The sequence below is a fragment of the Malania oleifera genome, chromosome 9 (assembly GCF_029873635.1).
Source record: "Malania oleifera isolate guangnan ecotype guangnan chromosome 9, ASM2987363v1, whole genome shotgun sequence".
Lineage (NCBI taxonomy): Eukaryota > Viridiplantae > Streptophyta > Magnoliopsida > Santalales > Ximeniaceae > Malania > Malania oleifera.
The window spans coordinates 44,292,558-44,317,400 of record NC_080425.1 but is presented as its reverse complement, the minus strand read 5'-3'; the positions used below and the strand labels follow the sequence as shown (position 1 = coordinate 44,317,400).

The 24,843-nt window shown below is 34.9% G+C and overlaps 1 non-coding gene across 1 annotated transcript; it reads left to right on the top strand.

Moving 5' to 3' along the window:
• The first annotated feature begins 17,086 nt into the window (after positions 1–17,086).
• On the top strand, positions 17,087–17,192 carry LOC131165126 (small nucleolar RNA R71). The gene has a single exon (XR_009139447.1). It is a non-coding gene; the product is annotated as a small nucleolar RNA R71 (small nucleolar RNA).
• The last annotated feature ends 7,651 nt before the right edge of the window (positions 17,193–24,843 follow it).

Genomic DNA, 24,843 nt, shown 5'->3' with positions numbered 1-24,843 from the left:
AGGCATGTTTGGAAGAAAAAAAAAAATCAAGGAGACTGTAAGCTTAAGCTCGGTTTTTGTGTGGAGGAAGGATTTGATACTAGGTTTCAAGATGTTTTCAGCAAGATTTTTTTATGGAAAATGATGGAGACGAAGGGTTTCTGAGAGAGAAATGAATGGTTAGGGGACTGGTGGGTTTTAAAATTACTTAAAATAGGGTTTTAAACCCTACCCGCCGCGAGGCAGTCGCCTGCTTCAATGTGGCAAGTGCCTGTCTTTGTGGAATTTTGAAAGACAGTAACCAGGCAGTCGCCTGGTACCCTGGTGGCAGTCGCCTGCCAACCAGAATAGTTTCTAGATTACTTCAAGACTATGAAGCATGCCCAATTCTCTTCTTATAAATATGAATCTTTCTTCCGACAAAGGTTTTGTAGAAATATCTACTAATTGATCATGTGTATTTACAAATTTTAGTACTCTATCTTCATTTTGTACATGATCTCTCAAGAAATGATGTCTTATATCGATGTGTTTTGATCTTGAGTGTGATACTGGATTTTTTGAAATATTAATAGCACTTGTGTTATCACATTTGATAGGGATAGTTTGATATTGTATTTTAAAATCTTTTAACTGTTGTTTCATACATAATGTTTGAGCACAACAACTTCCTACAGCAATGTATTCTGCTTCTACTGTGGATAATGCTACAAAATTTTGTTTCTTTGAAGACCATGAAACTAGAGAATGTCCTAGAAAATGACACATTCTACTTGTGCTTTTTCTATCTATTTTACATCCAGCAAAGTCTGCGTCTGAATAACTAATCATTTCAAATCCAGATTCCTTTGGATACCATAAACCTAGTTCAAGTGTACCTAGGAGATACCTAAGAATTCTTTTGACTGCTATTTGATATGATTCCTTTGGGGCTGACTGAAATCTTGCACACATACATACACTAAACATAATATCTGGCCTACTTGCTGTTAAATAGAGTAGGCTTCCTATCATTCCTCGATAATGCTTAGTATCAACTTGTTTCCTTTTGTCATCTTTGTCAAGACTAGTTGAAGTACTCATAGGAGTTCCTATGGGTTTACTTTCTTCCATATCAAACTTTTTTAACATGTATTTAATGTATTTAGTTTGATTTATAAAGATTCCATTTTTTGCTTGTTTGATTTATAATCCAAGAAAGTAATTTAATTCTCTCATCATACTCATCTCAAACTCTTTTTGCATACATGTGGCAAATTCTTTACATAGATATTTATTTGTAGCTCCAAATATAATATCATCCACATATATTTGAACTAATAACAAATCTTTGTTTTTAGTTTTAATGAATAAGGTACTATCAACTTTTCCTCTTGTAAATTCATTTTTAAGTAAGAATTTACTTAATCTCACATACCAAGCTCTTGGAGCTTGTTTCAAACCATAAAGAACTTTTGTCAATTTAAATACATGGTTTGGATTTTTAGAATTCTCAAACCCTGGTGGTTGTTTGACATATACTTCTTCATTTATATATCCATTCAAAAATGCACTCTTCACATCCATTTGCTATAACTTAAAATCCTTATGGGCTGCATAGGCTAAAAGCATCCTAATGGCTTCCATTCTTGCCACAGGTGCAAAAGTTTCATCGTAATCAATTCCCTCTTCTTGATTATATCCTTATGCCACTAACGTAGCTTTATTTCTCACAATAACTCTGTTTTCATCCTTTTTATTTCTAAACACCCATTTAGTTCCTATAATTGATTTATCTTTGGGTTTTGGTATTAGTTCCCATACTTGACTTCTTTCGAATTGATTTAATTCCTCTTGCATAGCTATAATCCACAAGTCATCATTTAAGGCATCTTCAATATCTTTTTGTTCTTGTTGAGATAAGAAAGCATAATGATTGCAAATATTTTTTTTAGTGTGGCTCTAGTAGTTATTCCTTTTGATGTTTCACCAAGAATTTGTTCTTTTGGGTGATTTTTGTCATATTTCCACTCTTTAGGAAGTTTCAGTTTTTCTGAAAGATTTTCATTTATGCATCATTGTTCTTTTCTTCTTTTATTTCAAGAACATATTTCTTTTGTGAAGTGACTTCTTTCTCGTCATTCATATCTTTAATTGTTTAATGATTTGATTCATCAAATGTTATATGAAATGATTCCATAATTGTAGAAGTTCTTTTATTATAAGTCCTATAAGCTTTACTATTTGTAGAATAACCTAAGAAAATACCTTCATCTGACTTTGCATCAAATTTTCCTAGTTCATCTTTAGTATTTAATGTAAAACATTTGCAACCGAATACATGAAAGTAGGATATATTTGGTTTTCTATCTTTCCAAAGTTCATATGGTGTTTTGTCTATTTTTGATATTATTGAAACCCTGTTTACAACATAACATGCTGTATTTACAGCTTCTGCCCAAAAATATTTAGGTAAACTATTTTTATTGAGCATTGTTCTTGCCATTTCTTGCAAAGTTCTATTTTTCCTTTCAACAACTCCATTTTGCTGTGGAGTTCTAGGTGCTAAAGAATTGTGAGTTATTCCATGTTCATTACAAAATTTATCAACTTTCTTATTCTTAAACTCTCTTCCTTGGTCACTTCTAAAGCTTGTTACATTATAACCTTTCTCATTTTGTAGTTTCTTGTATAAGGTTATTAACTGATTGCAAGCTTCATCTTTGTTTGCTAAAAATATTACCCAAGCATATCTTGAAAAATCATCCACTATTACAAAAGCATATTGTTTTCCATCTAAGCTTAAGGTTCTAGTTGGACCAAATAATTCTAAGTGTAGGAGTTCTAGGGGTCTTTTCGTGGATATGAATTTTTTATTTTTAAAACTAGTTTTCACTTGTTTTCCCTTTTGACAAGCATCACATATCTTGTTTTTTGCATACTTGACATTTGGTAATCCTTTTACAAGATTTTTCTTAGATAATTTAGATAGTAGGTCCATGCTAGCATGTCCTAATTTCCTATGCCATAACCAACTTGCTTCATTTATGGCTGTTAAACAAGTTATGTTTTGATTTTTTATATTCTCAAGATTTATACAGTAAACATTATTTATTCTATGAGCCATAAACAAGGTTTCTTTATTTTTGGGATTCTTGATGACACATTTTTCTTTCATGAACATTACTTCGAACCCTTTATCACTTAATTAACTAATATTTAAAAGATTATGTTTTAGTCCTTCTATTAATAGCACATTATTTATAGTGAGTGAAGGTTCCTTATCGATTTTACCTATACCAACAATTTTACCTTTGGCATTGTTGCTGAAGGTGACGTATCCCCCATCTTTTTGTTTTAAGGTAGTAAACTTGTTCTTGTCATCGGTCATATGTCTTGAGCATCCGCTATCCAAGTACCATTTGTCCGTTGTTGTTGTTGTCCTAAGGCAAACCTATAATGAGGGACACTAAGTGTTAGTTTTTGGAACCCAAATTCTTTTGACTTTTATTGTTTTACTGTTAGTTCCACTATTTGTCTTCCATTCTCCTTGGATTTTAACATATTTTTCTCTTTAATGGACAATTAAACATTATATGACCTTTAGTCTTGCACATATAGCAAGTGGTGTGTTCATGTTTGTTATTTGATGAAGTGCTAGCATAAAACCTAGCTTCCTTATTAAAGTATCCCATGTATAGCTTGTTATTCTTTTTATTTGTTTTACCATTGTAGCCTATTCCTTCTTTGTTTCCATGAAGCCTTTGCTGTCCAATCATCTTTTCAAAGTTCTCTTTACCTTTAGTGAAGTTATAGATAATCTTTTCCTTATCCTTAACTATCTTTTTGAGTTCATTTATTTCTAAATCTTTCTTATTCAAACCATCTATATGAGTTTTATCTAACTCTTGTTTTATTTCTTCTTCCAGCTTCTTAATATAATTATTTCTTTATTCTTTAATAACTTTGAATGATTCTAGTTGCTTTACTAGTTTTTGATTTTGATCTTTCAAAGTTATATTTCTTTTAGACACTTTTATAAATCTTTTATGTAGTAAAAATAATTCAATTTGTAATTCCTTATAAGAAGGCAAACTATCACATGACTCATCACACGACATATTTTGAGATTCTGTTAAAGAGTAATAAAAGTTTACCTCTTCATCATTTGCCATGAAGCAGATATTTTCCATCTCTTGCTCACTTGATTCAGTTTCAGTTTTGCTGGAGCTTGAATCATCCCAAGTAGCTTTCATTGCTTCCTTCTTTTTCTTCTTGTCTTTCTTGAATAATGGACACTTCGATTTAATATGCCTTGAATTTTTGCAATGATAACAGATTGGTTCATTTTTACCATTATTTTCTTTCCTACTTGTATCTCCTTTTTCAGTTTTCTTTTTATAGAATTTTCTAGGAAACCTTTTATTTATTCTATAGAAGTTTCCTAACCTTTTAGTAATGAATGCCAATTCATCTTGATCTAGGTCACTTGTTTCACTTTCTTTTTCCCTAGAACTATGGCTAGATGCTTTTAGAGCTATGGATTTTTTATGCTTTGGTTCGGGATTCCTTTCTTTCAGTGCCATTTCATATGTAAGAAGTGAGCCTATAAGTTCATCCAAAGAAGTAGTCTTAAGATTTCTACCTTCCATGATAGCTGTGCCCTTTGGTTCCCAAATAGGAGGTAGACCTCTTAGAATTTTCCAGATCATTTCATTTTCCTAAGGCACTTAGAGAGTTTATTATGTGGGTAAATCTAGTATACATGCTTGATATTGTTTCTTCAGAATTCATTTTGAAGGCTTCGTATTCACTTGTCAGCATGTCTATCCTATTGTCTCTAACATCAACAGTTCCTTCATAAGTTACCTCTAGTTTATCCCAAATCTCCTTAGCTGTTTTGCAGGCCATGACTTGATTAAACTCATTTGCATCTAGTGCACAATATAACGCGTTTATAGCACTTGCATTTATTTGAAGCATTTTATAATCTAAGTCGGTCATGTCTTTCTTTTCTTTTGGAATATGTTTTCCATCAACTAACTTAGAGGGAATAAGATTTCCATTCATGACAACTTCCCAAGCTTTCCAATCCATGTGTTGGAGATATATTTCCATTCTTTTTTTCCAAAAAGTGTAATTGTGTCCACAAAAGATTGGTGGACTGGTTGAGGATTGTCCTTCACCAAAAGGTGCTACTCCAATATTTGCCATTAGATCTTTTTATAGTTTCTTGTTAGGAATTTCTATACCTAGGCTCTGATACCAATTGAAATGAGGAATAGCTTCCCAAGAGGGGGGGTGAATTGGATTCTTTTTAAATTTTAATGATTTTTAAAACTTTCTGATTTTAATAACTCAGAAAACATAATATATAATAACAGTAACCACACTTAAGAAAACTGAAATTTAAAATTATAATTCAATCAATGGAATCAATCAATCAAAAAATCATTTAGGCTTTTGTTGCTTTCCCTATAGCCTTTTATCACACACTTTACTTGATTAAGATTTTCGCAGATTAATCAACGTACACCCCGTTTGGGTTTCCGCAAACAATTAATCAAAACGTACTTTCTATTTATCAAGTACCTCTATACCCTTCTCAATTTAGATCCTGCAACCTACACTTAAAAATCTTATAACAATAGCAAGTAAAGTATGTAAAATAAAAACAGAGAGAAAGAGACAAGAATTTTTACGAGGTTCGGCTTCAACACAACCTACGTCCTCGCCTTTGGAAAAAATACCAAAGGATTTCACTATATCAGTTCTGTTACCTGGTGGAACAATACCAATTTACAACACACTCTTTCGATTAGGCTAGAACCCGCCTCTCCAAATAATAACCCCTTATTCGGCTCAACGATTCAACAACTATGAATTGCTTAGAAAAGATAATAAGGAAATTTGTGTACAAAAGATAACTCTCACAATAGAGTAAATTAGTACAACAATCAGCTCACTTTATACCTCAAAGTAATTCAAATATAAGAAATTTCAAGCTCAATACTTAGTATGAATTACCAAATAATATTCCAAAGAAAAAGAAAGATTCTGATTGTTGGAAAACTTAGCTTCAAAATGTAAATCAATTTTAGAACAGAGATTTATCCTTGAAAGAATTTTAGATCCTTTGAAAACAAAATTTTGAATACTTGAAGATAGATCGATCTAAAACCTTTGAAAACTTACTTTGATCTAAAACCTTTGAATATTTCTGAATCAGAAAATTTGTCGAAAAATCACTAGATCTAGAAACTTTAGAAGATTGCACAATTTCAAAACTCTTTTGAATATCTCATCAATGTTCTCTCTATAATTTTTTCACTAATTTAAAATTTTGAGATTAAGACTATTTATAGAGGCTTTAGAAATCATCCATTACTCCCAAAGATTTCTAAAATTTATTTCCAAATATTTTGAAATAAATATATTCAAAAACGTGATACAAAAAATCTTCTCATTTAAAAATTTATTGCCAACGTTCGATTGGCAGTCGCCTGCCACGACTTGGCAGTCGCCTGTCCCAAGACAACTCTCAAAACAGAATGCAGGCAGTCGCCTGGTTTGTTCACACAGGCGCTTATCAGTTTAGGTAGTCGCGTGTCTAGCTACTGACTTTTTTTAAAACCTTCTATTTAATATATTCAAAAATGTGATTCAAAAAATCTTCTCGTTTAAAAATTTATTGCCAATGTTCGATTGGCAGTCGCCTGCCACGACTTGGCAGTCGCCTGTCCCAAGAGAACTCTCAACACAGAATGCAGGCAGTCGCCTGGTTTGTTCACACAGGCGCTTATCAGTTTAGGCAGTCGTGTGTCTAGCTACTGAATTTTTTTAAAACCTTCTATTTAATTTAGCAGTCGCCTGCCTCATCATGGCAGTCGCCTGGCCCTTCATTATTTCAAAAAAATTTCTTTTTCTTAAACCCTTTCTTTTTATTGATTTGAAAATTATTCTTTAGGGTATATGTAAAAAAACATATTTTTGACTTTCTATGAGCTTCAAATCACTTTATACTTGAGATTTACTTTGAAGTACTTACATTTTAGAATATCCTTAAAAGTATAATTCGTTTAGTCTTCAAACTTGTTCTTCCATCATCTTTATAGTTGCAATCTTTCCTTTGCGCTTTTCACAATATAACTTTGTTCTTCATGCTCTTTGTAATCCATTGAACTTTCTTATGCACTTGAGCTCTGTTATTTTCCTGAAAACTTTTACTTGAAACATATTAAACATATCATTTGATTTGTTATCATCAAAATAAGAATTGTAAGCCTTATTAGGCCAACACTTCTATACTAAGCAGATGATGTACAATAGTATAGCTCAATACATGCACTCTAATATGGTATGAGTTAAGCTTAGTAGAGTAATGGGTGCTTATCTAAATAATTAATGCACAAATAAAACATATGAAAATATCAAAATGATTATTATGTTCTCCGACAAAGATTTTTGTTGATAACAATGTTTGGAGAATTTGAAGTTTAAGTTCAAGAAAAATATTTGTGTAGTAAAGGATTTCTTCTAAAAATGTTTATCATGAAAATTAACGGGAGAAAGCTTAAGGCTACTCTTAAAAATGATTTTAATAAATGAAGATGAAAATGAGAGTAAATGTAAATGAATATAAAATAAATGCCCAAAATAATTATGTTCTCCTTCAAAATAAATTTTGAAATAAATAAATAGAAAGAGAGTGAAAGAGATTTGATAAAAATATGCTCCAAAGAAATGATTTTATCAATAAAGATTGGTTTGGGGGAACTTTGATTAACAAAAGGTTTAGAGAGAATTTGGAGATAATCAAAGTTGCTAATATAAGTTATGGAGGGGATATTTATAGATTTTTTTAAAAACTATGACCGTTGGGGACATGCTGGGTATTTTCCAAATTGTTTAATTAAAAGTTAATTACACTTAAGCCCTATAAAAATTCATAACCGGAAAGGTTCGGTCGACCATATTTAAGGTTCGGTCAACCATATCACTAAGTTTAGTTGATCGTGGAATATTTGAACTAAGGTTTTGTTTGACCGTATAAAGGCAATTTTGAAGCCTTCGTAGGTTCGATAGACCATGGCTGAGGTTCAGTTGACCATTCATGAGGTTTGGTCGACCGTGGCCAATTTGATCTATGAGTTCGGTCGACCAAATAGTTAGGGGCCAGACATATGTTGGTTTGGTCGACCGAGGAAGATACATTCAAAACAAAACAGCCGACCAAGCGAAGTCAAAATGTTGACTTCCAAACGGTTTGGTCGACCGTGGTAATTATAACGCCACAGGTTCAGTCAATCGGGCAAGTCAAAATTTTGACTCCTGGGCGAACAGTGGTTCGGTCGACCAAGCTAGTTATTACATGTTTCGTTTGGTCGACCGAGGGTATTAATAATGAATATTTTACCCAAAAATTTTGGCATCGGTCGACCGAATGCTTTGTTTTTGCCTTGATCTTGACCTTAAAGCTATTCCAAAATTTTTTTATGATTTTAATCCTTTTATAAAAAGGTTTTTGGTGAAATGTGCTGGTCCCTAGAATATATCTAGAATTCTTCTAAGCATTCAAACATATCATGCAGATGCATACATTATTACAGAACAGAGATATAAAAAATTAAATGCAATAAAATTAAAAAAAATGTCTTCTTCTTTTGCTCTTCACTTCATTGAATGCGCTAGTTGAAGTAAGCTTTAAGTCTTCTGGCTTCCATTTCCCTTTTTCCTTATGTGTGTATTAAATAGTAAAACTATTCAAGCACTTAAAAATATACATAAGAAACTGGTGCTTTGTCAGCATCAAAACAGGGATCGGACTCAAAAAGTCAACAATTTACATACCTTTATATCACCAATATGTTACATACATAGGCTTATCAATTATATGATTTTGTTATACTTGCTAATGAAGTAGTGAGTTATTTGTGTGTAGTTTCACATAACATAGCCTATGTACTATTATGACACTCTATGTGGGTTGACTAGTGATTCGTTTGTATTAATATGGTTATGTAAACTTTTGTATTCATATGGTACTTCATAAGGCTAAAAGTGCACTCACACATGGTTTGTAACACTTAGGGTTCATTTAGAGTACTAAGAGAGCAATTGTGGCAATTATGAAACCTTGTGAGGTACTGTTGAGCATGTTGTTTATTTCTTGAGTTGTTGGCATCAAAATCTGATTTTATGGAACTCAACTTCCCATTTTATGGAATCTCTTTGTATACTAGTCTCTTTTCTTGCATTTTTTTAGCTTAAAGGTGATGTCTAGTGGGAAGATACAAACCTAGATCTTGTAGCTTACTCAAGACATGAAAATTGAGCCACCCCTAAAGATAGACTTAATTTATGGACTTCTGTTCAAGCTTAAATTCCATCGATGGTATGAAGACTACAAAAAGTTGTGAAAATTGTCCTAACTGACCATGAAAATAAAAATGCATAAAATAATGAGAAAAAAAGAAAAATAAATGAAAAATATGTAGAATATCTGCCCCAAATATAAAAAGGTCAAGCTAGGGACACAACACATGTGATTTTACACGTTTGAAGATTCTTCAGTTGTTTGATGTATTTGACGTACTCACGTCTGGTCCATAAATAGGTTGATCTAGGGTGGTCTTGATTGGATGTGGCGAGTAGGTGAGAATATGTTAGGGTTAAGGACCTGACACCTCATTAATAGGCTAGATCCCATTCGTATACGACTAGTGCACTCCATGCTTAGCGTTAGTTCTTCAATGTGGGATGTTTAATTATGACATTCTTCCTCACATATGAGAATGAGCCCATTTTCTTGAGTGATTTTTAGAGTATACCAGTGAGGCTAAGTCAAGACAACCGTTCTGTAGGTGTCTAAGGGTATTCTGAGTGTGACAGATCATGCACTTTACACATGCCTTGTGTTGTGACCTATCCATACTTGAATTTACATGATAGTATTAAATCTGAATTGTAATTGCTGAATTGATTCTTTATGGGTGTGTTTTTTTTTAATGGCTAAACCATGTTGAAACTTGTATAAGTGATTTTCTTCAGAGTTGTTTGTATCATAAAGTTATGGATGAAAGAGCCTGTGTGTAATGAGGTTATATATTCTTGTATGTAAAATGGCATAACTGTGTTGCATGTGATATTACTTGGTGTTCACTGATATTCGTGTTTGTGGGTATCACCTTGGAAACCCTCATGATACTATAACTCGTCCACTAGGATTAACCTAGGGGTTTAAAGTCTTGTTGCATATGGTAAAAATTCAACCGTGTTTCCTGCAAAAGAGGAGGTAGATATGATTTTCTTAGTTTTATTAGATTTTGTTTTGCTCGAGGACTAGCAAAGTGTAAGTTAGGGGTTGTGATGAGTCCCTAAAATGCATTATTTTAGGCCCTTAATTAATTTCATGGTCAGCTAGGACATAGTTTGGAGTTATGCAAGGTTTGTTTGTGTTTCAGGAAAAATAGGTTAAAATCAAGGCGGTGAGCATTATGAAAAAACAAAGGATAAATGGAGTGCACAAAGCCTAAGTTAGATGCTGAGCCAAGTCCCTAAAGCCTCGAATCATTAAAAGAGAAGAAGACTCTATTCGACGATGTATTGCGACAAGCTAACACAAGGGCCAAGTCTCAAGCTGCAGACTCCAAGGTTTAGACGGAAGAATATTTGCTTTAAGGTTCGATAAAGTACTCAACTAGGGAAACTATGAAGGGCAACCAATTCGAGTTCCTAAGATTACCTAAATATTGAGATATTGCAAGTCTCGACCAGTAGCTTGACTAGCATGACCCTATGGCGTGTGTTGACTTTTTGAGTCTGATCACATTTTGATAATGACAAAACACAATTATCTCATGTGTGCATTGAGCCTTTTTAGCAGGATCATTATTTAGCATGCACGGATGATACAAATGACAAGCATGATATGGAAGCCATGAGAAACCTAAAGAACATATCATCTGGCTCAATTCATGGAACTAGAAGTGTAGAAGTGTGAAGATGCAAGAGTCAAGTCCAAGATCTTCATAGGAATGGGTATTTAAAAATTGAATGTATTTACATATGTCGTATGATGAAATTTGAAGCTCAAATATGACCTTAGATTGACCATAAGACCTCTAAGTAACATGAAAAACTTTTTTTATAAAATTCCTAACTTATAAAAATGTTTTTTAAATGGTTTTGAAGTTAAAAGAAGGAAAAAAACTAATTTTTACAAAGGCGTTAGTCAATCGGCCAGTCGATCGAACAATAAAGGTGAGCCATTCTCTTAATCAATTAGTTCTTATCTTGAAGAATGCTCAACATGAAAGTTATGGGATGTTCTTTTAGCTTTCTCTTGACTAGGAATGTCCAATTTGGGATCGTATAGAGAAGGTTATGGCCAAAAAACTGAAAGGTGTACATAGTAGAAAAATTCCCTTCTTGTTTCTAATGTCACATTGATGGGCATTTTTATTAATCCATAACTTCTTATACTAAAATTTGTTCAACATAAATATTGTGGGATTTTCTCTTAGCTTTCCATTTACACCACGAACGTCCAATTTGGAATTATATATTAAAAGTTATGTCCAAAATACTAAAAGCCGCTCACGCAAAACGTCGGTTCAGTGCGGATATGCGTGAAACTTCTTTAAATAAATTGATCCAATGGCCAAGAATCCAACTTAGGTTGAGAACTCTTATAAAATTAACTTTGAAACCCTAATGCCTCACTTTTTGAATAATATTGAGAGACTTGAACATTCTTGCACATCTCTTGAGAAATTTTGAATACTCTTGCTAATAATCATTGCATGCACTGCAAAGAACACACTTTTATTTGGGCATTCGCATATTCAAGATATGAGCAAATGCAAGTGCAACTTCTGCTAATTCTATGTTTGATCTTGAGATTTGGAAAAATAGTTTATTGAATTTTCAATTTTTTATTAATTGATCATCTTCTCCTTTATTCGTTTATTGAAAAATCTTTTTGGGTAAGAAACGTATTTTCCCATAGTTATTTATTTGAAAAATCTTTTGGGAATAGCTTTCTAATCTTTGAATCCTTGTGATATTCAAAGTTGTATTTTTATTCAAAGAGATCTATCTTATTGGTGCAAAAAGTATTTGAAAAATATTATTTAAATCTTTGAAATATTCAAACTCACATTTTTATTCAAAGATTTAATCGTATAAGTTATTTGATAGCAAGAACTTAGATCTGCATAATACTCAAATATTTTTTCATCTCACAAACTTATTCTTGAAAATTCATTTTGAGAGATTGAAATTATTTGATTGCAAATACTAAAAGCTTCTAAATACATATCCTTGAAGAATATTATTTTTGAAACATAGTGTTTAAATCTTTGCAATATTCAAGGTCGTAAATTTATTCAAAGATTCAACTTGAAAAATTATTGATAGCAAGAACATAGATCTGCGTATTATTAAAGATTATTTTTGTTATTTTCTAATCTTGTATAAAGTATTCTGGAATCGAATCATACGTTTCTCCAAAACATTTATTTATAAAATCATTTTTGAGAGATATTGATTTAAAAGGTAAACTTGTGAAGCATATCATTCATATAATGATCTTATCGTTACATACATACTGAGCTTCAAATTTTATCATATGAATATGTGTTAGGAAATTTTATTGTACTCATTAGCTTGTTCAGAAGCATCTGAGTGTTCAGGAATTTCATCTATCTATTGTATTAACGATTCGGGTTGTGAACTGGGAAGGAGGAAGTTGTGCCTCGTGTAAGCAACAGAGTAGGAGGAAGCCGCGCCTCTTGTAAGTAGTGGAGTAGGAGGAAACTGTGCCTTTTGTAAGCAGCGGGTTTGTAACGAGAAGCTCCATCCTAGTTGAAGGAGTGGATTAGTGCAATCCTTGGGGGTTTTGCCTAAGGCGAGGATGTAGGCCTGGTTTGGCCGAACCTCGTTAAAAATTTTGTGTCTACGCTCTATCTCTCTATCACTCTTTATATTTTTGCACTTATATTAATATTATATCTGCTATGCATGTGTTAAATATTGATATATATATATATATATATATATATGAATATCTAAATTATGTGAGAATAATTGGGTAATACTGAATTAATTGAGATATCCACGAATTAAATCAACTGAGTTGTATAATACTGAAATCAACGTGTATCCAAATTTGTTCTTGTAAGTTTGGGTTTTCAATTAAGGATTGAAGTACCAAAATATTTTTTAATACTCAATTCACCCCCCTCTTGGGATTACACCTAAATTAACAGTGTGACTTAGTCGAAGACACTAAAGATTCGAATTCCTGATTTCCCGCGAGTCTTGACCAAGGCGCAACTAGGGGAATGCATGGGTGCGAATTGGTTGACAGCGACGATCTTCTGCGTGAGATTTTGGAAAAAATTTCCTATTTCTTAATTCAAACCTTGTAAACCCTATAGGTATAAATAATAGCTATGAACATGTTCTCTAGGTTCCTCTTTGGTCGATTTTGGGTTAGTGACAGACCTAAAATGCCATTGAGAACCAAACTAGATTAGATTTATTGCTTTCAATTTACATTCTTGTTTTGGTTCTCTATTGTATGAATGATTTTTAGTGACAGATGATTTGTTTGCAGTACAAAACCATATTTACTACTTTCATCTTTACATGCTTTGATTTAATTGCTTTCCTTTACCGTTTTCCTTTACTACTTTGGTTGTGAAGAAGTCTTAAAGATAGGATAGCACTATGACCGATTCAGTCAAATATACGTAGTAGGCTACGAATACTAAAGAGGTTTTGCGTGGTCACTAAGATAGGGTATACTCTGGTTCCTGATCATGCTCCGAAAAATTGGTGCACCCTTGCTACCCCATGCCTTCGAACGGTTCCTCTCACCATTTAGCCTAATACAGATAGCTGACCGAATGGAGTTTAGGAACACGACATCCTAAGTCTAATTTATAATTGAGCACTGCATTGTAGGAGTAGAGGTAATATAGATTTTACATGCTTTTATTAGATTGTTAGAAAAGCTCCACCTTTACACTCTCTTTTTACACAAGGCTGTAATAAACTAGATTGGGAACTGTTGATAACTGCACTTGAGTCCCTGTGGATCGATACCCAACTTCCCCACTTTCTATAGAATTTGGGATTAGTTAGGTTCTATAAATATTATTTTTGGTAGTTAAGGACCCAAGCCTTGGTGAGCCTACCACCCTATAAAGTCTGTTCCCACTCATTCAAAGCCCCTCGAGTCTGGGAAGAAGATCCTCCCCGCGACTGGTCCTGAACCCTTTTCCGCTTAGTGGGGGATTATGGGGAGTGGGGCTTTGTGGAGTTAGCCTGAGATTCCAAGAGTTGATGCATTTTCACTAGGAGGGGGAAAGAGGAAAATGGAGCAAAGAAAGAGGTATAGATGCAAGGAAGGAAAACGACAAAAAAAAAAAAAAAAAACTAGGTCACCCAGCAGGTTTCGATACAATAGGTGGATCACCAGAGCAATGTTTGACGACCAGAGGGTTGCTGGAGGCTCTGTGATGATGGAAGGGCTCGGGTGGCTAGGGTGGAGGGAGGTGCGATAAGGGAAGAATAAGGGAACAATGGGAGTGATTCGAGATTAACAGGGAAAAGGATTTAAAAAGGTGACTTTGACATTCTTCGACCAAGTCACACTAGCTCTCCTACTGGTCGCACCTAGTCGCCCATTTACTTGGAATCAGGAGCATTAACTCCTAACCAAGTTGTGCATAGCTCAGTGCTGGTCGTACACATGGTCAAACCTCTCAGTAATTTAAAAGTCCAAACAAGTTCAAAGACTTGACCAAGTCGCACAAAAGAAGAGTTGGTCATTCCCCTAGTCAAACTTCTCAATACTTTGGATGCTTAAAAGACTTGCAAAGCTCAACCAGGTCGCACATGTGCGTGCTGGTCACGCCTTAGTCACACCCCACCCCAACAAATTAAAACCTATATTAATGACTCTAAAACCCTATTTACACTACTATGTACATCCTAAGGACTCAAAGGGAAAATAAAAGTACTCAGGTTGCCTCCCAGAAGCGCTAAGTTTACTGTCTTCCGCTAGACTCAGTGAAAGCTTATGCCAAACTTACCCAAGTTTGGAAAGAGGGGTTTCTTCCTTCGTTTCTTCATTAAACCAGGTCTCACTTACCAATAGTCCTCTCTCTAAACTAGAGGCTGACTAATAAATGGCCAAAATATGCTCGTATGGGTCCATCAGACCAGATGTAGAAGGGCTCTCAGGCTGAAGTATATCCTCTAAAGAGTCCCTCCATGGAATTGAGGGAGCTGCTTTCTCAACACATTCATCTATCATGTTAACATCCACATCTTGGACATCATTGGGTGGATGTTGGGAAGCATGGAATATATACAACAGGAGCTGCATGTTTCCAAAGGACACGTCCATAATCCCTAACCTACATTGAATATAGGCGTTAGCCATAGCTAAGAATGGTCGTACTTATAGGACAGGGATCTGGTCCTTGGTTGGGTTTGAAGGTTCCATATCCAAGACTATAAAATCAACAGGATAGTAGAATTCCTAGACCTTGACTAGGACATCCTCTATTACACCACAAGGCCTTTTAACTAGTCAGTCAGTGAAACTCAAGGTGATCGGGGTGGGCTTCTGCTTTCCTAAGTTGAATTGCTTAAAGAACGAGTACAAAAGAAGGTTCACACTTGCCCCTAAGTCTAAAAGAGCCCTATCAATCATGTAATCACCAATTACACATGAGATGGTTTGAGCACCGGGGTCTTTTAGTTTAGGAGGAAGGTGACCTAACAAAATTGAGCTCACATACCAAACTAGCCGCATTTGTTTGTTCATATGCGCCCTCAATTTCTACTTCTGCGTGCATAGGTCTTTGAAAAACTTGGCATATGTAGGAACTTTCTTGATAGCATCTAAGAGAGGGATGTTGACCTTAACTTCTTTATATGTGTCCATGATGAACTCAGTGGTTGTCTCCTTATTAGATTTAGAGGGTGTATGAAAGGCTACTAGGTAAGTAGCTACAGGAACATAATGAGGAAGTGCTTCATCCTTGGAAAGAGTAGGTGTCTTGGTATTAGCTCCCAAACTAGGAGAAGGAGGATCACATGGTTCATCATTAGTTTCTTCCCTCGTCTTCTCCCTACCATTTTCTTGGTCTAACTTCTCCCCAACCCTATTTTTGGCCTCCCTAGCACTATAAAGAATGGTTACAGCCTAGGCTTGCTCATTATAGGATCGAGGTTCAATAGCCGGCTACAATCTACCCTATATTGGCCTTTAGAGTTCACTAGAGGCTGACTCAATAACTTACCCTCATCTCTCATACTCAAAGAGGTGGCTATTTACCTCATGGTGGCTTCTATATTGGCAATGGATTGGGAGTGAGAGTGGAGTAATTGTCGATCTACTTGGCAATCAGCCTTAATGCCCTTAAGGGCTTTCAACACCGTTTACTAAAAATATTGGTCGTACTAGGGTTAAGGAGGAGATGGTTGCTAAAATGATGAAGGTCTAGGGGCAAACATGGGAGGATTTTGGACATTTTTATATGGGTGAAGAGGTGGAGCAGTGGGCGATATCTAAGGTCTTTGTACTTGAAAACCCTGAGCATGTGGCCTTAAGGAGAATTTAGGATGTTATTTCCATATAAAATTATACGTATTTGAATATGGGTCATTGGGTGGCCTATCGTACCAATTATAGGTAACCTTAACTTCTTCTTGCACAAAATTAGTCAGGGAAGGTGCATGGGGGAAATTGTAGCAAGTGTGAGAAGGATCAGAACAAATGGCACACACATCTTCACACGCCACAGGTTGCGGTTGTTATCCTAAGGATAAGAACTGGTCTAGCTTTTTAACTATGGTGTGCAGAGAAGGCGCTAGGTCATGGCTTGCGGCTAACTTGTAGACTCCATTAGGTTTGGAAGAGGATGGTTTAGACAGTTTATGAGTAGCAATAACATGCTGTTGAGAATTTTTGGTTAGGTTCTCAAAGAGAACCCAAGCCTCATTCTCATGCTTGGTGAGGAAAGTACCTCCATAGGATGCATCTACCATTGATTTGTCTCGCTCATACAATCCTTCATAGATGCTTTGAACCAATTGCCACCTAGGGACTTGGTGATGTGGGCATTTACATAGGAGGTCCCTAAAGCACTCCCAAGTCTCAAAAAATAGTTCCCCATCCAACTGTGAAAAACTAGTGATTGTCCTCCGTAGCTGGTTAGTCTTCCCAATTGGGAAGTAATTCTTTAAGAACTCATGTTGCAAGGTGGCCCAATTGGTCATTGAGTTCAGCTCTAAAGACATTATCCATTATTTGGCTTTATCCTTCAGAGAGAATGGGAAAAGCCTCTAGTAGAGGGCATCATCACCAAAATTATGGATTCGGATGGTGGAACAGATTTCAAGGAATTTACCTAGATGCTTATAAGGATTTTCATTAGAATTCCCATAAAAATTAGGAAGCATTGAGATGATGGAAGTCTTGATCTCAAATTAGACCACCTCAACATCCGAAAACCAGATACAAAACAATGAAGTGTATGTGTTGGGCATGAAGTAGCCTCTAAGGGGCCTAAGACATTGCTCTTCCACCATGGGTTGGTGGAGAGCTTGGGGTTCCAGATTTTGAACAGTAGGAACCAATGGACGTTCAATCATGTTTTTAAGTTTTGACGACTCAGTAAACTTGGGATTTGAGGTGGGTTTCTTAATGAACCTACAGGATCTTTGAATATCGGGGTCTATAGGCACTAACTCAAGATCCAAAGAACACAAACCCAGTATACACAAATATAGAACATAGTCAAGACTTCAAAGTAACAAAAAAAAAAAATTAAAAGAAAAAAAAAGAAAAAAAAAAAAGCAATAGCACGTTAAACTAGAAATTGGGTTATAATCGTGACCAAGTTCTCAAAAACGGTGCCAAAATTTTGGTAGGGTTTCGTCTAGCCAAGGCTAGAGTCCTTAACTACCAAAAATAAAATTTAGAAACCTAACTACTCCCAAGTTCAGTAGAACAATAAGTAAGTCGGGTATCAATCCTCAGGGACTAAAGTGCAGTTATTCACTATTTCCAATCCAGTTTATTATAGCTTTGTGTAAAAGAAAGTAAAAAGGAGAGATTTTTATATGATTTTTCTAACAATCTACTAAAAGCATATAAATTCTATATTATCACTACTCCTACAAAGCGAATCTAAAATCATGAATCAAACCTAGACTATCGTTTGGCGCAAGTTATTTGTCTGGCTAGTTGTCCGTCTTAAGCTAACGACAAAGTGGACCATTCGAGGGCATAAAGTAGCGAAGGTGCACCAACCGTCTAGAGCACGGTCGCTACCAAGGTATACTCTCTCTCAACGATCATGAATCCACCTCGTATATGAATCGTAGCCTAATTCGTATAGATGACTAAATCCCTAACTAGGCTATCCTATACCCTAGGGTATCATCATTCTCAAATATGTAAACTTGCATGGTATTTAAATGAAAGCATGTAAAGGAAACCATTTAAATGAAAGTAGTAAAGGAAAGCATGTAAATGAAAGCAGTAAAGATGGCTTCAATTGCAAACTTGATTGTTTATCACTAATAATCAAGCATACAACTGAAAACGCTAGTCTACTTGGCAACACAAGGAATGAGAAGGTTGTCATAGGCCTTTACGAAACCAATCATAGACTAGAACAAGAATGTAAATAAAAAGTAGTAAATCTACTCTACTTTGGTTCTCAATGGCCTTCTAAGTCTCTCACTAACCCAAAAGAGCCAAAGAGGAACCCTAAGCACATATTCAAAGCTAATATTTATACCCAAAAGGGTTTACAAGGTTTGAATTCCAAAATAGGAAAGTTCTGCCAAAATCTCGAATAGAAGATCATCGCTATCGACCAAGTTGCACTCATGCTTTCCCCCGGTGGCGCCTTGGTGGAATCTGACAAAAAATCAAGAATTTGAACTTTAGTATCTTCGACTTGGTCGCGCTAATGGGTCTTACTGATCGAGGTGCTAGTCGAGACTTGCAGGATCTTCAATTCAGTTCAGCTTTAGGAACTCGACTTGGTCGCCCCTAAGGGTTACTTGGTCGAATACTTCATCGAGACTCTTGGTATTTCTTAGCTTAGTAGGCTTCAGTATCTCAACCTAGTTGCTTTAAATGGTCACTTGGTCAATCACTTGGTCGATCCTTACAACATGTTTTCTTTGGTCTAAACCTTGGAATCTGCAGTTTGTGACCTGGTTGCCCTTGTGAATTGCTGATTGCACCTGATTACATGTCAAAGTTACATAATTAGGCATTTAAAATTATTAATTAAATATTACAATTTCACTTAAATGACTGTTTATGTCCCATATTTTAATCAGTGAACTCATTTGATAAATTTAAGATAATTCTCCTATTCTTACCGAGAATTTATGGATTTTTATATTTAATTATTGCAGGGCTTTTGTGGACATTTAAAGAAAAATCAAAAAGAAAAAAATAATATTACGTGAAGCCTTGAAGGAACAGTAACTGGGCATGCAACTGGAAGGGCCATGACAATTAATATTTCTTTGCATCCTAGGCTTTCAAAAAGGCGTGTGACCATGAGAGTGCATGGGAGTTGGGCTTAGAAATTGGCCCAAGGGAATTAAATGTGAAATATGGGCTTCAAAATCCTTGGCTGGGTTATGAGCTAGAGTTTTAAAAGCTGGCAGCATGCATGTTAGAAGAAAATAAGGCCATGGCCTAAATTAAAAAGCAGCCCATGCGTGAAGGGGCCTTAAGAATGCATGTATGTGACCCGACCATGCATGAAGGAGGCGTTGGAGAGAAGAAATCATGCTTGGGGCTTGAGCAAATTGAAAAAGTGGCTTTTGGAGGGGCATTTAAGGTAAAAGGCTTTATTAGGTTTGTTGACTTTTTGAGTCTGATCTCTATTTTGATGCTAACAAACCACCAGTATCTTATGTGTGTACTTAGTTTGTGAATAGGTTCAAATTTTAGCACGCACATAAGGTTCAAGGGAAATGGAGTCCAAGACGGATCTTAATGCACATATACTTGGCGTACTCCATGAGGAGAATAGCAAAAGATCAAGAAGAAGATAGTTAAATTTCATTGTATTGCATTTAATTTTTAATTTGGTCTGTAATAACTACATAACATGCATGATATGGACAAAGCTCAGTGATGACCATAGACTGACCATAGGGAATGACAAGACAAAATGCCGAATTTTTAGGATATATAAGCTCAATGACCATAGTTTGACCATAGGGAACCACAGAACCGTTGGGATCACTTTCGGTTGACCAACGTCAAATTTTTTGGACTTAATGCTTAAGGCCATAGATTGACTATTGGTCACCAAAATATCACATGAAAAGTCCCTTATAACTTGGAAGTTATAATTATGTGAACAAGGGTGACTTTAAATGAAAATTTGGATATGAATGCACAATCTTTGTGTGCTCCGTTGACCAAACCAACAAACACATAGACCTTTGGTCGACCTAACCTCCCCAGGGTCAAAAGTTTGACCATTTGGTCGACTATCCTTAAAATGAACTTTAACGCCTTGGTTAACCGAGTTGGCACGTGGCAAATCCCAATGCTCTGGTCGACCAAACCTTTTAGTTGTAAAATGGTCTAGTCAACCGAACACTCAAATTCGGTCAACTGAACATAGCTCAATCGACCGAACCTCGAAGGTTCAAAAATTGCCTCATGTCTGGTCGACCAACACCTCAATTCAAAAACACCCTGGTTGACCGAACTAAGTAATTTGGTCGACAAAACCTTGAATCTGGTCGACCGAACCTCTAAGGTTGAAATTTTTTTTACCGTAGTTAAATAAGGTTAATTTTTGTTAAATGTGTTTAATCATTTTCAAAAATACCCAGCGTGTCCCCAACGGTCATAAATTTCCTAAAGCCTATGTATACCCCCTCATAACTCAAAATTAAAAACATGATTAGTTAGAAAATCCTCCCAAATTTTCATATCATATTTTCATCTTCCTAAGCTTGTTTTTCATCCTCTCTTTGTTATTTATTCAAAAATTATTTTCAAGAGAGTATTCTTTATCTTGGGCATTTTATTTTTTACAAATTATATTGCTTATACTCTTATATCCTATTATTTTTTTAAATCATTATCCTAAGAGTAAATCCTAAGCTCTCTCCATATATTTTCATTGATAAATATCTTTGGAGGAAAACTTGTTTATTGCTTGTGAATCTTGCACACATATTGAAAGACTTTAAAGGCACATATATTCTTCATTGCAAAATTATTTTTGAGCATAAATCTTAGTTCCCCTATGCTTTAGTTGAAAAACTAGTTTTTGGGAAAACTCTTGACATATTGAAAAGAGTACCTTGAGCATATTCTTATTGTTGGCCTAACAAGGCTTACAATTCTTATTTTGATGATCACAAATCACGATAAGTTTGATATGGTATGTTTCAAGTGAAATTCTTTTAGGAAGAAGGCAAATCTTAAAGAAATTCCAAACTCAAATCGATGATAAAGCTCATAATGAATGTCCTATACAAAAGGTTCAAGAAAGGAAGATAATCAAAAGCTCAAAGATGATATATGACCATGGAACAATAAGGACTTACTTGAAGATCAAAAAAATATAGTTTTAAGGATGTCTGTATGTAAGTACTTCATGTAAACTTCAATATAAACTGAATTGAAGCTCTTATAAATCAAAAGAAACTAAGAAATATATTTTTAGAAAAACCCTAAAATATGTTTTAAAATCAAAGTAAATAAGGTCTTAAAAGAAGAAAGGTTTTTCAAAAGAATATAAAGTGAAGATTGAGAGCCAGGCGACTGCCTACATATGGTAGCCGACTGCCCAATTTTTTAAAAGGAATATCTTAGGAGGTAGTAGGGTGCCAGGCGACTGCCTAAGCACAACCAGGCACCTAGGTGGTCAAGCCAGGTGACTGCCTGGGTTATGGTAGGAGACTACCAGCCTTCTGGGTTGTTTAGTTTCCTCTATGGTAGGTGGCTGCCAAGTCGTGGCAGGCGACGGCCACTCGACAAAGGTTTTAAAATTCTCAACCAGAAGATTTTTTATATGGATTTCTTGGGCACTACTCTTTTGAAAAACTTGAGGACTACTCCAAGTAAACTTGGGGGGTAAGGAATTACTTTTCAAACATCTATAAATAGCCCCAAACTTCAAAGATTTCTACATCAAGAAATTTTCCAACAATCAAAGTTCTCTAAAAGCTCTCGATCTCTCTTGTGTTCATCCTACTTCAACTACGGAATTGCTACTGATACAAATTCCGAAGTAGAGCCTTCAAAGTCTGAATCTTTCAATACTTGGAAGATATATTTGATGATCTAAATTCAATTTGAGCTTCAATCCTTTTATATTGATTTACTTTGAAGTATATTTGTGTTGAATCTTGTACAAATCAACTCTGTTGTGAGAGTGTCTCTTGTACACAAATCTTTCTTGGTCGTGTTTCTTGTTTATAAATGATTTAAGGCTGTAGAATCGTTGGACCGAATGAGGGAATATTGTTTGGAGAGGCAGGCTCTAACCTAAAGAAAGGAGTGGTTGTATTTCGTATAGTTCCACCCCTTAATGGAACTAAACTAGTGAATCCTTTGGTGGTTTGCCAAAGGCGAGGGCGTAGGCTGGGCATAAGCCGAACCTCGTAAAACCTTGTGTCTCTCTCCTTTTTCCTTACTCTTTATTTTTTAGCAAAATTTACAACCTGCATGGATGCTTTAAAATTGATAAATTATGAGTGTATGTTTGTTAAATAGACTAGAAGATAATTCGTTTTGGCTTGATCAGCATTGATTGCGGAAACCAAAAGGGACTACGTTGGTTGATCATCCTAAACTTATTAAACTGAAAGTTTATTTAAAAACTGAACATTAGGAAGAAGTGTGATTATGAAATAACACAGGGCTTATATAAATTCAGCATGCTTTACACTTTGTTATAGGGCTATTGATACAAAGATCAAGATATTGATTACTTTGTTTTTGGTAGTGGTTGACTTGATTCAATTTTGTGTTTGTGTTAGAGACGTGCTTGTTGTTATAACACAAAAACATTAAAAAGGAAATAATTGTTTTTAAAAACACAGTTCACCCCCCCTCTCGGGAAGCTATCCTAATTTCAGTTGGTATCAGAGCCTAGTTATAGTAAATTCCTAACAAGAAGCTATAAAAAGATCTAAATGGCAAGCATAGGAGTAGCTCCTTTTGGAGAGGGCCAATCCTCAACTTGTCCACCAATTTTTTGTGGACACGACTATACCTTTTGGAAAAAGAGAATGCAAATCTATCTCCAACACATGGATTGGAAAGCATGGGAAGTATTTATGGATGGAGACCTTATTCCCACTAAAATAGTAGATGGAAAACAAATTCCAAAAGAGAAAAAGGATATGAATGATTCAGATTATAAAATGCTTCAAAACAATTCAAGTCCTATAAATGTTTTATACTATGCTTTAAATGCTAACAAATTTAATGGGGTCATGGCCTGCAAGACGGCTAAAGAAATATGGTACAAATTAGAAGTGACATATGAAGGAACAATAGATGTAAGAGACAATAGGATAGACATGTTAACCAGAGAGTATGAAGCATTCAAGATGAATTCAAATGAAACAATATCAAGTATGTACACAAGCTTTACCCACATAATAAATTCCTTAAGTGCCTTAGGAAAAACTTAGACTACCTACGAAATGATTAGAAAAATTCTAAGAGGCCTTCCCTCCATATGGGAACCAAAGGCTATAGCTATCACGGAAGGTAGAAACCTAAAGACCACCTCTCTAGATGAACTCATAGGTTCACTGCTTACCTATGAAATGACCTTAAAAGAAAGAAATCCTGAACCCAAGCATAAAAGGTCAATTGCGTTAAAAGTCTTTAGTAACAGCTCAAGTGAAGAAGAAAGTGAATCAAGTGACTTAGATCAAGATGAATTAGCATTCATCACTAAAAGACTAGGTAAGATATATAGAAGGAATAAAAGATTTCCTAGAAAGTTCAATAAAAAGAAACCTGAAAAAGGAGAGACAAGTAGAAAAGAAAAGAAAAGTAAGAATGAACCTCCAATATGCTATCACTATAAGAAACCATAGCATATTAAACCGGACTGCCCGTTGCTCAAGAAAGACAAGAAGAAAAAGAAGGAAGCTATCAAGGCTACTTGGGATGACTCAAGCTCCAGCGAGACAGAAAACGAATCAAGTGGACAAGTGATGGCAAATATATGCTTCATGGCGAATGACAAAGAGGTAAATTCCTACTACTTTTCAACAGAATCGTACAATGAGTCTTGTGATGAGTCGTGTGATAGTATGCCTTCTTACAAGGAATTACAAGATGAGTTGTTTTCTCTACATAAAAGATTCATAAAAATTTTCAAAAGAAATATAACCTTGAAAGATCAAAATAAAGAACTATTGAAACAACTTGAATCATTCAAAACCATTGAAAAAGAAAAAAGACTCTTGTATTAAGAAGTTAGAAGAGGAAGTAAATGAAATAACTCAAGAGTTAGGCAAAAACTTGTAGATGATCTGAATAAAAAGAATTTAGAGATAAATGAACTTAAGAAATCAGTTGAGAATAAGGAGAAAATTATATATAACTTTACCAAAGGTAAAGAAAATTTTGAAAAGATGATTGGACAGCAAAGGCTACATGGAAATAAAGAAGGAATTGGTTATAATGGTAAAACAAATAAAAAGAATAAAAAATTATACATGGGATACTTCGTCAAGGAAGTCAAGCACTATGCTAGCACCTCCTCAAACAACAAACATGAACACACCACTTGCTATATGTACAAGACTAAAGTTCATGTAATGTTCAACTGCCCA